Source organism: Mustelus asterias, chromosome 28, assembly GCF_964213995.1.
Source record: "Mustelus asterias chromosome 28, sMusAst1.hap1.1, whole genome shotgun sequence".
Classification (NCBI taxonomy): domain Eukaryota; kingdom Metazoa; phylum Chordata; class Chondrichthyes; order Carcharhiniformes; family Triakidae; genus Mustelus; species Mustelus asterias.
The window spans coordinates 2,687,876-2,700,125 of NC_135828.1; the positions used below are offsets into that span (position 1 = coordinate 2,687,876).

A 12,250-nucleotide genomic window follows, 5' to 3' on the forward strand; every position below is an offset into this window, starting at 1 on the left:
ACATTGCTTAACAAGAAAGGCTGCTTGGTAACAGTACGTGGACAATGATATAAATCAGAGACAGACAGAGCCGTGGCAAGATCAAAGATACCAAGTCTTAGAACATAGAACAGTATAGCACAGAACAGGCCCTTCGGCCCACAATGTTGTGCCGAGCTTTATCTGAAACCAAGATCAAGCTATCCCACTCCCTATCATCCTGGTGTGCTCCGTGTGCCTATCCAATAACCGCTTAAATGTTCCTAAAGTGTCTGACTCCACTATCACTGCAGGCAGTCCATTCCACACCCCAACCACTCTCTGCGTAAAGAACCTACCTCTGATATCCTTCCTGTATCTCCCACCACGAACCCTATAGTTATTCCCCCTTGTAATAGCTCCATCCACCCGAGGAAATAGTCTTTGAATGTTCACTCTATCTATCCCCTTCATCATTTTATAAACCTCTATTAAGTCTCCCCTCAGCCTCCTCCGCTCCACAGAGAACAGCCCCAGCTCCCTCAACCTTTCCTCATATGACCTACCCTCCAAACCAGGCAGCATCCTGGTAAATCTCCTCTGCACTCTTTCCAGCGCTTCCACATCCTTCTTATAGTGAGGTGACCAGAACTGCACACAATATTCCAAATGTGGTCTCACCAAGATCCCGTACAGTTGCAGCATAACACACGGCTCTTAAACTCCAACCCCCTGTTAATAAAAGCTAACACACTATAGGCCTTCTTCACAGCTCTATCCACTTGAGTGGCAACCTTTAGAGATCTGTGGATATGGACCCCAAGATATCTCTGTTCCTCCACAGTCTTCAGAACCCTACAATCCACATTTAAATTAGTCCTACCAAAATGAATCACCTCACATTTATCAGGGTTAAACTCCATTTGCCATTTTTCAGCCCAGTTTTGCATCCTATCTATGTCTCTTTGCAGCCTACAACAGCCCTCCACCTCATCCACTACTCCACCAAGCTTGGTGTCATCAGCAAATTTACTGATCCACCCTTCAGCCCCCTCCTCCAAGTCATTAATAAAAATCACAAAGAGCAGAGGACCAAGCACTGATCCCTGTGGCACTCCGCTAGCAACCTGCCTCCAATCCGAAAATTTTCCATCCACCACCACCCTGTGTCTTCGATCACACAGCCAGTTACCTATCCAATCAGCCAACTTTCCCTCTATCCCACACCTCCTCACTTTCATCATAAGCCGACCATGGGGGACCTTATCAAACGCCTTACTAAAATCCATGTACATGACATCAACTGCCCTACCTTCATCAACACACTTAGTTACCTCCTCAAAACATTCTTTCAAATTTGTAAGGCACGACTTGCCCTTCACGAATCCGTGCTGACTATCCCGGATTAATCCGCATCTTTCTAAATGGTCGTAAATCCCATCCCCAAGGACCTTTTCCATCAATTTACCAACCACCGAAGTAAGACTAACCGGTCTACAATTACCAGGGTCATTTCTATTCCCTTTCTTAAACAGAGGAACAACATTCGCCATTCTCCAGTCCTCTGGCACCATCCCCGTGGACAGCGAGGACCCAAAGATCAAAGCCAAAGGCTCTGCAATCTCATCCCTTGCCTCTCAAAGAATCCTAGGATATATTTCATCAGGCCTTCATCTTTTCTTCATCTTTTTAATAATTTCTCTTAAAAATGCAATTACCAAATTAAAATATTCCGATGAATAAACTAACTGCTTCAAATCACCTACATTGCAGTGAATTCAGTGGGACTCATAGTACTGAAGTCATTCTATCAGAAGCATGCATCCTTTCATGTCCAAATGACAAAGTTGAGGGCACACAGCAATTCGCTGCAACTATAATTATATTTTTCTGATGTTCACTACAATAAGCAGCGTGCATGTAATCATCTTCTATATGATCAGGAAGTGGCAGCAAGTGATGATTCCTTTCAAGATTAATATCCTGAGATGTATAATTTAAAAGCAAACAATCTCCAAATTCTTTTGTATTCTTCGATTGAGATATTTACTCGAATTACAACTAGCTGGTGATGACAGTACAAACAATGAAAAATTCAAAAGTAAATTCTAGCTGAAGGGATAGTTCAGGTAGCAAAGCCGCAGAAGCTTTCACCATCAAGCTCCATCTTAGTATTCCCAGGTAAATTTGGGGTTAAAATCACAAACTCACCAAAGAGGGGAAATATGGAGTTGGGAAAGGATGGCCAAATTAGTGGGTTCCAAGTGGCTTTGACAAGTGTACAGAAATGTGGCAGGGCGAGAAATCCAGAGGCCTATGACTAAAAGCGATGCCACCCATGGTCCAGGGGGAGCAAAGGATGGTGAGCGGGAAGTTGGGTTGAGGAGATTGCAGAGATGGGTTGCAGTATGGCCGCTGGAAGATGAAAAGCAGCTGTTTTAACATCTCTATGGTGCAGGAGCAAGGACTAACGCAGGTGACAAAATTGATGTGAGCAGGACTTAACAGGTGACAGAATATGACAGGAAGTTGAATCAGGGTGAGGCAAGCTGAGCTCAGGAGGCCTGTGAGGAGAGTGAAAGGGGACCTCAAGGGCATTGGCAGTAAATGTACAGGGGTACAGTCAGAAAGAGACAACATTGTCCAGTCGGTGGGGTTTGAAAGTTAACTCACAGTCAAACAGGCAGCAAGGGAGGTGGGGAACCATTTTACCCCAGTGGGTTTCGATGATTGGAACGCACTGCTTGAAAGTGCAGTGGAAGCAAATTCAATTGTAATTTTCAATGGGGAATTGGATAAATATTTGAAAAGGAAACCATTTGCAGGGCTATGGGGAAGAAGAAGAACTAGCTGGATAGCTCTCTCAAAGAGCTGGCACAAGCACGATGGGCTGAACGGACTCCTCCTGAGCTTTATCTTTCTATAAAGACCCTCCCTGTCAACTCAGCTTGAAAGAACTCGAGCAGTCAGGATGGGGGAAATGAAACTGGGAACAAGACGCAATGTGGGAACCAAATGGACAGTTTGCTTTTACAACAGCAATCTCAAAAGCCCCGGTTCATTCCTGATCTCAGATCAGACAAGAAATCACCTCAAAGCCCAGTTGCTAACAAATATAACCAAAGTTCCTAACTGGAAATTATTTCCGGTGCTGAGATGTAGAACAGTTTGGACTCCAGTAAATGGTTCTATATCTGTTCCCAAACCAGTGACTTAAAATGACATTGTCCTGCTGTGATGTACACATTCAGAAAAAAAGAATGAGCGTGATGGATAATAATCGATTAGGCACGGATTTACAGGGGCTGTGCCCTCAGCACCCTCAGCTTGATGATATGATAGTGCCCAGTTTAGCAGAACCATCACATCACCTGGCCTTGGATGTTTAGTGACTCGAAATGGCAACACTTGATGCACACAATTTGATAAATCCACCAAACTGTGAGATAATCTTAGACTCTCAGCATGGTAAGCAGAAGTACCGCACTGAGCTCCCACCAGGATTTTCTAATAGTTGATCATCTTACTACCAATTTGAAGGAGTATAAATATCAGTTCAGTTTTTGTGGAGAAAAAGAGAAAACTGCCTTCTTTTCCCAAACTTATGCAATGTGCAACAAAGGCAACGCAGGTTAAATTAAACTTGCATTTCTCCACATTTGGCATGAACCTTGGCTCCGTGGATTCTATTCTCATCTCTGAATCAGAAGGCGTGGATTCAAGACAGGCTCCAGAGACTTGAGCACAAAATGTAGGCTGACACTCCACCACAGTACTGAGGGAGTGCTGCACTGTTAGAGGTACAAGCTTTCTAATAAGATGTTAAACTCAGGCTCTAACTCCCCTCTCACCTGCACAAGGTCCTATTTTGAAGAACAGAGCTCTCATTAGCATCATGGCCAATATTTGTCCTTCAAATAGCATTGCTAAAACAGCATATCCTGCATTATAGCAATGACCGTGGTTCATAGGTACATCATTTAAGACCCCAGATCATTATAGGATCGAAGTAAGTGCAAGTCCTTGCTTTAGATTGCACCAATCCTTGAAATGGAGTTTGAACTCAGAACTCCACCTAACCTGCACATCTATGAGAGGAAACAAGAGCACCCGGAGGAAACCCACGCAGACTCAGGGATAACATGCAAGCCCCAAACAGACAGTCACCCAAGGCCGGAATCAAACCCGAGTCCCTGATGCTGTGAACCAGCAGTGCAACAACTGTACCATGGTTCCACCAAGAGAAGTCTGTCTCACTGGGAGAGATCTCAAACTATAGTTTAGTTAAAAACTGGCTGTCAGGGAGTGGGTGTATTCGGGTGAGGGTGCACAGGGTGGTGGAGGGAGGGTATTTGTGAGTAAGGTTGATAGGTTAGGAGGATGTATTGTGGGTATTCCGGGCAATGTATTGATGTTGGGGGGTGGGGGTGAGGAAAGGGCAGGGAGGTGAGGAAAGGTTGGTGGGAAGGGGCTGCAAATTACTGTCAGATGAGGAAGTATTTTAGGGAGCAGGGTAGTTTTGTATTTTTTCCAGAGTATGTGGACATCGCTGACCAGCACAACATTTATTGCTCTCAAACATTGGAGTAGGCCATTCGTCCTGTCGAGCATGCTCTGCCATTCAAACAGATCATGGCTGATGTGGGGTTATGGGAATAGGGTCTGGGTGGGATTGCAGTCGGTGCAGACTCGATGGGCCAAATGGCCTCCTTCTGCATTGTCAGGATTCTATGATCACCAACCTCAATGCCATTTTTCCCCACTATCCCCATTTCCCTTGCTGTCATTCGTATCCAGAAAGCTTTCAATTTCAGTCTTCAACATGCTCAATGGTTGAGCTTCCACAATCCTCTCAGGTAGAGGATTCCACAGATTTACCCTCTGTCAGTGTTAAAAATACTCTTCACTTTGTCTACTGGCTCTTGATTCACCAGCCAGGGAAAACATTCCCTCTATGACCATCCTGTCATGCCCTGCAACAATTTTGTGATTGTGGTCTGAGGGTTAGGAAGCCTAGAATCTAGTCGCAGAGGGAGGAATGGAGTCCTTGGCCACGGAATTTGGGGATGAACTTTGTTGGAATAATGGTGTCGAGGGTTGAGCTGTAGTTAATAAATGGGAGTCTGATACAAGTATCCTTTTTTCCAAATATTCCAGGGTTGAGTGTAGAGCCAGGAAGATGGTATCTGCTGTGAACCTCAGCTCTCATTTTTCGAAGCTCGAGAGAACACAGATCCAGTCTGCTCAAAAGACCATCCAACATTCCAGGAATTAGTCTGCTCAACTGCTGTTGCACTCCCCTCTATGGCAGCAGGAGGTGGCGAGTTGCCTTCTTGAACCACTTCCCTTTCCTAATCATGGCATTCATCTCCTAGATTGCCTGGACCACTACGGTTTGCCTATCGACCCAACAGGTTCACAGCAGACACCATCTCCCTGGCCCTGCACTCAACCCTGGATGCTATAGTTAAGAAAGCCCACCAATGCCTCTACTTTCTCAGGAAACTAAGGAAATTTGACATGTCAGCTATGACTCTCACCAACTTTTATAGATGCACGATGGAAAGCATCCCCTCCAGATGTATCACAGCTTGGTATGGCTCCTGCTCTGACTAAGACCCCAAAAAACTACAAAGCGTCGTGAACACAGCCCAGCCCATCACACAAACCAGCCTCCCATCCATTGACTCCGTATATACATCCCGCTGCCTTGTGAAAGCAGCCAACATCATCAAGGACTCCATGCACTCCGGACATTCTCTCTTCCACCTTCTCCCATTGGGGAAAACATACAAAAGTCTATGTACTCTATAAACGATATGCTTTGTCTGTATAGCACACAAACAATACTTTTCACTGCATACTAATATATGTGACAAGAACAGGGGGCGTCCGGGGGGGGGGGGGGGGTGTCGGGGAGAGGGGGTGTCCGGGGGGGGGGGGGTGTCCGGGGGGGGGGGGGGGGGTGTGTCCAGGGGGGGGGGGGGTGTCCGGGGGGGGGGGGGGGGGGAAGAGAAGAGGGGGTGTCCGGGGGGGGAAGAAGAGGGGGTGTCCGGGGGGGGGGGGAAGAAGAGGGGGTGTCCGGGGGGGGGAAGAAGAGGGGGTGTCCGGGGGGGGGGGGGGGAAGAAGAGGGGGTGTCCGGGGGTGGGAAGAGGGGGTGTCCGGGGGAGGGGAAGAAGAGGGGGTGTCCGGGGGGGGAAGAAGAGGGGGTGTCGGGGGGGGGGGGGGGGGGGGAAGAAGAGGGGGTGTTGGGGGGGGGGGGGGGGGAAGAAGAGGGGGTGTCGGGGGGGGGGAAGAAGAGGGGGTGTCGGGGGGGGGGAAGAAGAGGGGGTGTCGGGGGGGGGAAGAAGAGGGGGTGTCGGGGGGGGAAGAAGAGGGGGTGTCGGGGGGGGGGGAAGAAGAGGGGGTGTCGGGGGGGGGGGAAGAAGAGGGGGTGTCGGGGGGGGGGGAAGAAGAGGGGGTGTCGGGGGGGGGAAGAAGAGGGGGTGTCGGGGGGGGAAGAAGAGGGGGTGTCGGGGGGGGGAAGAAGAGGGGGTGTCGGGGGGGGGAAGAAGAAGAGGGGGTGTCGGGGGGGGAAGAAGAAGAGGGGGTGTCGGGGGGGGAAGGAGAAGAGGGGGTGTCGGGGGGGGGGGAGAAGAGGGGGTGTCGGGGGGGGAAGAAGAAGAGGGGGTGTCGGGGGGGGGGAGAAGAGGGGGTGTCCGGGGGGGGGGGGGGGGGGGGGAAGAGGGGGTGTCCGGGGGGAGGGGGGGGGGAAGAGGGGGTGTCCGGGGGGGGGGGAAGAGGGGGTGTCCGGGGGGGGGGGGGGGGGGGGGGGAAGAGGGGGTGTCCGGGGGGGGGGGGGAGAAGAGGGGGTGTCCGGGGGGGGGGGGGAGAAGAGGGGGTGTCCGGGGGGGGGGGGGAAGAGGGGGTGTCCGGGGGGGGGGGGAAGAGGGGGTGTCCGGGGGGGGGGGGGGGAAGAGGGGGTGTCCGGGGGGGGGGGGGGAAGAGGGGGTGTCCGGGGGGGGGGGGGGGGAAGAGGGGGTGTCCGGGGGGGGGGGGAAGAGGGGGTGTCCGGGGGGGGGGGGAAGAGGGGGTGTCCGGGGGGGGGGGGAAGAGGGGGTGTCCGGGGGGGGGGGGAAGAGGGGGTGTCCGGGGGGGGGGGGGAAGAGGGGGTGTCCGGGGGTTTGGGGGAGAGGGGGTGTCCAGGGGGTGGGGGGAGAGGGGGTGTCCAGGGGGTGGGGGGAGAGGGGGTGTCCAGGGGGTGGGGGGAGAGGGGGTGTCCAGGGGGTGGGGGGAGAGGGGGTGTCCAGGGGGTGGGGGGAGAGGGGGTGTCCAGGGGGTGGGGGGAGAGGGGTTGTCCAGGGGGTGGGGGGAGAGGGGGTGTCCAGGGGGTGGGGGGAGTGGGGGTGTCCAGGGGGTGGGGGGAGAGGGGGTGTCCGGGGGGTGGGGGGAGAGGGGGTGTCCGGGGGGTGGGGGGAGAGGGGGTGTCCGGGGGGTGGGGGGAGAGGGGGTGTCGGGGGGGTGGGGGGAGAGGGGGTGTCGGGGGGGTGGGGGGAGAGGGGGTGTCGGGGGGGTGGGGGGAGAGGGGGTGTCGGGGGGGTGGGGGGAGAGGGGGTGTCGGGGGGGTGGGGGGAGAGGGGGTGTCGGGGGGGGGGGGGGGAAGAGGGGGTGTCCGGGGGGGGGGGGGAAGAGGGGGTGTCCGGGGGGGGGGGGGCGGGGGAAGAGGGGGTGTCCGGGGGGGGGGGGGCGGGGGAAGAGGGGGTGTCCGGGGGGGGGGGGCGGGGGAAGAGGGGGTGTCCGGGGGGGGGGGCGGGGGAAGAGGGGGTGTCCGGGGGGGGGGGCGGGGGAAGAGGGGGTGTCCGGGGGGGGGGGGGGGGAAGAGGGGGTGTCCGGGGGGGGGGGGGCACGGTGACCGGGCGGAGGCCCCGCGGGGATGAGGCCCTGTCAGGGCGGCTCCGGGAGGAAAGGCTGAGCCGGGGGCCTGAGGGGAGCGGCCGGGAGCGGAAGCAGCAGCAGTAGCGGCACCTCCCCCCGGCCCTCCCTCTCCTATCGGGCTGAGTCTGTCTCTCCGGGCCCTTCCTCTCTGCCTGCTTCCCTTCCCGTGTCAGGCCCCGCTCCCTCCCCCGGGCCGGGCCTCTCTCGGGCCGGGCCGCTCTCCCCGCTCCGGGTCTCTCACTCTCCCAGGCGGGGCCTCTCTCCCCCCCGGGCCGGGCCTCTCTCCCCCCCGGGCCGGGCCTCTCTCCCCCCCGGGCCGGTCCGCTCTCCCCCCCGGGCCGGGCCGCTCTCCCCCCCGGGCCGGGCCGCTCTCCCCCCCGGGCCGGGTCTCTCTCGAACCGGGTCTCTCACTCACCAACCTCTCGGTGTCTCGGTCTCTCCGGCGCTGCCACGTCCCCGCTCCCTCGGCCTCACGCACCCGACGCGGTGACGTACTCAGACCCCGCCCCCTCCCCCGGACGCCGTGTTCCCGGATCAGGCGCGGCGCGAGGGGAGGGACTGGTGCTGGGCGGGGGGATGGGTGGCACAGGCGCGGCGCGGCGAGAGGGACTGGCGCCGCCGCTCAGTGCGGGCTGAGGCCACTCACTGCGGGTCACTCCTGTCCCTGCAGGACCAAGGGACGATTAACCAATCACGATTCAGATCGGGCTGTCAGTCACGGAATGCCTGCCAATCGCTGTTGAGCAAAGGGGCGGGTCCCAAACTGGGCCGAGCTCAGGCCATTCAGCCCAACCAGTCGGTGCTGTCCCACAGTCAGAGGGGCGATTTGTCGCTGAATCCCAGATACATGTGATATTTTGTATATTTCTCTCCTGAGTTGTGCTTTCAGATCTCATTCAGCCTGAGAGAAATCTCTCAGAAGATTTGCACACGTTAGAGACTAGATTTACAGATTGTTACTGGACAGAAAGAAGCCATTCACTCCATTGTGACTTTGCCCGTTCTTTCAAATTGTTCCTGATAATAATCATTTGAAATTGTTATTCAATTCATCTCACTGTCACAGAAGATATCCAGTGTAAACATTTCACTGTCAAAGTTAAATGTGTGTTACTGGGCAGCTGGCCACATGCATCTTCACTACCATAATAACTCCATGGAGAGGTAAACCAGGAATTAACCTATATCCAATACAGTTCATGTTGAATGAAGATCAGCTCATGTCATTTAAATGATTCCTGGCCTCAAACCCCAGGGCTTTTTTCATTCTTTCATGGGACATTGGCATTGCTGGCAAAACCAACATTTGTTGCCCATCCCTAATAACCCTTGAAATGAGTGGCTTGTGAGGGCTCTGCAGAGATATCTAGACTAATTTTCTTAAGGACATTCGTGAACCAGATTTTTACAATAGTCAATATTCCAGAATTTATTAATTTAAACTCTACCAGCTGCCATATAGGAATTGAACCCATGTCACCAGGGAGGGTAACCTGGGCCTCTGGATTACTAGTTCAGTGATATTACCATCTCCCCATGATGTTCTCAGTCAGAAGACTGGATTCAAGTCCGATTCGGTTCAAATTCTATTAACGGAGCAGTTAAACTAGGCTGAACATTCAGGGCAGACATGTGGAAGTGCTGTATTTGTCCTTCAGTTTAGCTACAATTATCCAATATGAAAAGAATAATGAACCCTTGACACCTACCTGCCCACACCATCTCCCCTTTACCAAACACATTGTTGTCAAAAGCCTTCCCTTCTACCTGAAAGGAAGAACTTGCAATTATATAGCAACTTTTTAATTCATGAGATTGTGCTTTGTTCTTTGAGATGTGGATGTCGCTGGTAAGGCCAGCACTTATTGCCCATTCCCAATCCCCTTGAGAAGATGGTCTTGAATTCCTACAGTCCATGTGCTATAGGTGCTGTTGGGAAGCATGTTCTAGTTTTTTGGCAGTGAAGAAACGGTGTTATTTTCCGTGGCGTGTGGCTTGGAGGAACTTGCAGGCGGCGGTGTTCCGATGCACCTGCTGCTCATGTTCGTCTAGTTGATAGAGGTCACCGGAGAGCTGCTGTCTTTCAGAACCTCAGGACCTCCTAAAGTGCTTTACAGCCAATGAAAAGTGTTGTCACATCCGGTAGTTCAGAACCTCATCAAAAAGCTGTCACCTCTGTCTATAGTTAAGAAAGCGCACCAACGCCTCTACTTTCTCAGAAGACTAAGGAAATTTGGCATGTCAGCTACGACTCTCACCAACTTTTACAGATGCACCACAGAAAGCATGCTTTCTGGTTGTATCACAGCTTGGTGGGAGGTCGTGCCTTACAAATTTGGTGGAGTTTTTTGAGGAAGTGACAAAAACGGTTGATGAAGGAAGGGCCGTGGATGTCGTCTATATGGATTTCAGTAAGGCATTTGACAAAGTCCCACATGGCAGGTTGGTTAAGAAGGTTAAGGCTCATGGGATACAAGGAGAAGTGGCTAGATGGGTGGAGAACTGGCTTGGCCATAGGAGACAGAGGGTAGTGGTCGAAGGGTCTTTTTCCAGCTGGAGGTCTGTGACCAGTGGTGTTCCGCAGGGCTCTGTACTGGGACCTCTGTTATTTGTGATATATATAAATGATTTGGAAGAAGGTGTAACTGGTGTAATCAGCAAGTTTGCGGATGACACGAAGATGGCTGGAATTGCGGATAGCGAAGAGCATTGTCGGGCAATACAGCAGGATATAGATAGGCTGGAAAATTGGGCGGAGAGGTGGCAGATGGAGTTTAATCCGGATAAATGCGAAGTGATGCATTTTGGAAGAAATAATGTCAGGAGGAGTTATACAATAAATGGCAGAGTCATCAGGAGTATAGAAACACAGAGGGACCTAGGTGTGCAAGTCCACAAATCCTTGAAGGTGGCAACACAGGTGGAGAAGGTGGTGAAGAAGGCATATGGTATGCTTGCCTTTATAGGACGGGGTATAGAGTATAAAAGCTGGAGTCTGATGATGCAGCTGTATAGAACGCTGGTTAGGCCACATTTGGAGTACTGCGTCCAGTTCTGGTCGCCGCACTACCAGAAGGACGTGGAGGCATTGGAGAGAGTGCAGAGAAGGTTTACCAGGATGTTGCCTGGTATGGAGGGTCTTAGCTATGAGGAGAGATTGGGTAGACTGGGGTTGTTCTCCTTGGAAAGACGGAGAATGAGGGGAGATCTAATAGAGGTATACAAGATTATGAAGGGTATAGATAGGGTGAACAGTGGGAAGCTTTTTCCCAGGTCGGAGGTGACGATCACGAGGGGTCACGGGCTCAAGGTGAGAGGGGCGAAGTATAACTCAGACATCAGAGGGACGTTTTTTACACAGAGGGTGGTGGGGGCCTGGAATGCGCTGCCAAGTAGGGTGGTGGAGGCAGGCACGCTGACATTGTTTAAGACTTACCTGGATAGTCACATGAGCAGCCTGGGAATGGAGGGATACAAACGATTGGTCTAGTTGGACCAAGGAGCGGCACAGGCTTGGAGGGCCGAAGGGCCTGTTTCCTGTGCTGTACTGTTCTTTGTTCTTTGTTCTTTGGTATGGCTCCTGCTCTGCCCAAGGCCACAAGGAACTACAAAAGATCGTGAATGTACCCCAATCCATCATGCAAACCAGCCTCCCATCCATTGACTCTGTCTACACTTCCCGCTGCCTCGGCAAAGCAACCAGCATAATTAAGGACCCCTCGCACCCTGGACATTCTTTCTTCCACCTTCTTCCGAAAAAAATACAAAAGTCTGAGGTCACGTACCAACCAACTCAAGAACAGCTTCTTCCCTGCTGCCGTCAGACTTTTGAATGGGCCTACCTTGCATTAAGTTGATCTTTCTCTACACCCTAGTTATGACTGCAACACTACATTCTGCACTCTCCTTTCCTTCTCTATGAACGGTATGTTTTGTCTGTATAGCACATAAGAAACAATACTTTTCACTGTATATTAATACATGCGACAATAATAAATCAAATCAAATGTCAGCCTAGATTATGTGCTCGAACCGCTGGGCTGAGACATTCATTGTGCTTCTAGTGTATGTTACTTTGCCTGTGATTAGTTTATATGTTCATCCTGTTCTGGGAAATTAATAAGAGGACAAAGCCAGCAGTTAATTTTTTTTATTTATTCATCGGATTTGGATGCTGGCAACACCAACATTTGTTGCCCTTCCCTGATTGTCCTTGGACTGACTGGCTTGCTATGCCATTTCAGAGGGCAGTAAAGAGTCTGGAGTCACATGTAGACCAGACCAGGTAAGGATGGAAAATTTCTCTCCCTTAAGGGCATTAGTGAACTAGATGGGTTTTTACAACAATCAATGACAGCTTCATGGTCACCATTACTG

General features: G+C 52.3%; 1 protein-coding gene across 6 annotated transcripts in view; it reads right to left on the reverse strand.

Annotated features, from left to right (window-relative positions):
- LOC144480181 (protein transport protein Sec24C-like) overlaps nucleotides 1-8,424 on the reverse strand; it is an 82,401-nt gene extending 73,977 nt beyond the window's left edge. For 3 of the 6 annotated variants that reach the window (XM_078199336.1, XM_078199335.1, XM_078199332.1), the window contains exon 1: nucleotides 8,289-8,424. The gene's annotated coding sequence lies outside the window, so the exon portion shown is untranslated. Of the gene's footprint in view, nucleotides 1-5,498; nucleotides 5,637-8,288 lie in introns of those variants that run through there. The other 3 variants (XM_078199337.1, XM_078199334.1, XM_078199333.1) reach the window with 2 other exon arrangements.
- Between the last annotated feature and the right edge of the window lie 3,826 nt (nucleotides 8,425-12,250).